Here is a 2,234-nt window from a genome sequence, read left to right as displayed (position 1 = left end):
TTTAAAAAAAAAAAAAAAAAAAAAAAATGGTTCCCTGAGTGTGGGAACCTGACTTTTCTGATTCCTATGGGATACAGAGACAGGATGTTTCTGGTCTTTCTGAATAGGATATTTCAGGTCTTTTTCATTTGTGTTTTGTAAAAGAACTGTAAATAGATAATATACTGTGCTATACCTTGTGTATACTTTTTCAAATTTTACTCTGGTCCTGTTAGTGAATTATAAAACCAATTTATTGAATCCTACCAGCGATATGTTTTTTTATTTTTGTTATTTTTATTTTTTGGTGGTTGGCCAGCTACTAGCAATTTCTAATGAAATAAAATAGGGTAGAAAATAGAGCTCTTTAGGAAAAACGGGACACACTGCAGCAAAAACTCTGGCCAATTGCACGAGTGGTGTGAAAGCCATTGGGAGGAGATTTAATGAAAACAGACATTAGTTAGAAATAGGTTACTTAAACTTTCTTTTCATAACATACAGCCATGCGTCACTTAACGACAGGTTTATGTTCTGAGAAATGCGTTGTTGGGGCTGGCCAGTTAGCTCAGTTGGTTAGAGTGCAGCCTTATAGCACCAAGGTCACAGGTTCGGATCCCTCTACCAGCCAGTTGCCAAAAAAGAGGGGAAAAAAAGTATACAAAAAAAGAAATGTGTTGTTAGGTTATTTCGTTTTTGTGTGAACATCATAGAGTGTACTTACACAAACCTAGATGCTATAGCTTACTACACACTTAGGCTACAGGATATAGCCTATTTCTCTGGCCGTCATATACTCAGTCCATTGTTAACCGAAACGTTTTGCAGTGCATGACTATATATTTATGTATATATGTATCTGGGTCATGAAATACATGATATTTCTTTAATGGGTCATAATTTGAAAAATAGTTTGAAAAACACTGCTTTTAGTGTCTTGAATATGCAGTTGCAACTCAAATTTCTAGTAAATTTTAGTTCTAGTATGTTTGTACACTTGTGACTTTGCATGATCTCAGGGCATCAGTCCTTCAAACACGATACATCACGTATAGAAATAGAAGAGAAGCTTTGGATGATGAAGATAGCAACCCAAAGAAAGAGAAATTTAGGTAAGAACCAAGCAATTGTGAGTTTTTGTAGTAACTGTCTATCCGTTTTCCTTCTCACCACCCATGGGGCCGTCACCTGGTCCAAATGGCCAGTCTCTCTCCTGGATTATTGTAACAGTCTTAGTACTGGTTGCCCTGCTCCCACCCTTTCTCGCCTACAGTCTGTTCTCTAAGGGGCAGACAAAGTGATCCCTTGTAATCTTAGGTCAGACTATGTTATTCTCTGCTTAAAAGTATTATGTGGCTTATTTTATTTAGAGTAAAAACCTCTCAAAGAGGCTGACAGAATCCTACATGGTTTGCTCTTTGTCCCCATTGCCTCTCTGAATATATCTCCTGTCTTTTTCCTCTTGCTCAGTGTATTGCAGCCACGTTGTCCTCTGTTGTTTTTCAGACCTGCCAGGAGTACTTCTGCCTCACAGCCCTGTATGTGTTCTCTACCCAGAAGACCTGTAATACTCCTGGTCCCTTCTTTACTTCCCTCAGGTCTCCACTCAGTTTTAATATCATAAAAGAGGCCTCTTCTGACTACTTTATTAAAAGCACAATTCTCCCTTTACTCTCTGTGCCCTGTCTTATTTTGTACCTGAGCGTTGATCATCAGTTCACATATATGAAGGTACTTCAAAAAGTTCATGGAAAAATAGAGTTAAAAGATTTTTATTTATACAGATTTTTTCATGATCTTATTGAAGTACCCTTGTATTTTTGTTTATTCACTGATTATCTGTATCACTGGAGTGTAATCTCCAGGAGTGAAGACATTTTGTCTCTTTTGTTTATTGCTGTCTCCTCAGTGGTTAAAATAGTCCTGGTATGTGGAAGGGGCTCTGTAAATATTAGTTGAATAAATGAGTGAGTTAGTGGATATGGACATCTGTCTTTCATGGAAATAGCAAATAGGAAGCAAATGAATCAGAGTAAATAAGGTATATTGCAAAATATTTCTTGTCTTCTAATGAATTCCTAATATAATTCTAATTTCCCAGGAGCCTAATTTTAATTTCCCAGGTGTGTACATATGTCTGTACGAGTTGACCCATGTACGAAAGTCTTACAGTTGTAAACAAACTGAATAACAAGCTTTCCCTGTGACTGTCTTTGAGCAATTGTAACAGAGTATATTCATTTTGGGGGTGGGGG

The 2,234-nt window shown here is 37.1% G+C and overlaps 1 long non-coding RNA gene across 1 annotated transcript; it reads left to right on the top strand.

Annotated features, from left to right (window-relative positions):
- The first annotated feature begins 663 nt into the window (after positions 1-663).
- On the top strand, positions 664-1,650 carry LOC103584523. Its single transcript, XR_549987.1, has 2 exons — positions 664-1,091; positions 1,486-1,650. It is a non-coding gene; the product is annotated as an uncharacterized LOC103584523 (long non-coding RNA).
- The last annotated feature ends 584 nt before the right edge of the window (positions 1,651-2,234 follow it).

Source organism: Galeopterus variegatus, unplaced genomic scaffold (genome assembly GCF_000696425.1).
Source record: "Galeopterus variegatus unplaced genomic scaffold, G_variegatus-3.0.2 Scaffold62822, whole genome shotgun sequence".
Taxonomy (NCBI): Eukaryota; Metazoa; Chordata; class Mammalia; order Dermoptera; family Cynocephalidae; genus Galeopterus; species Galeopterus variegatus.
Note: the sequence above shows the minus strand (reverse complement) of the source record. Positions and strands in the feature narration are given on the sequence as shown.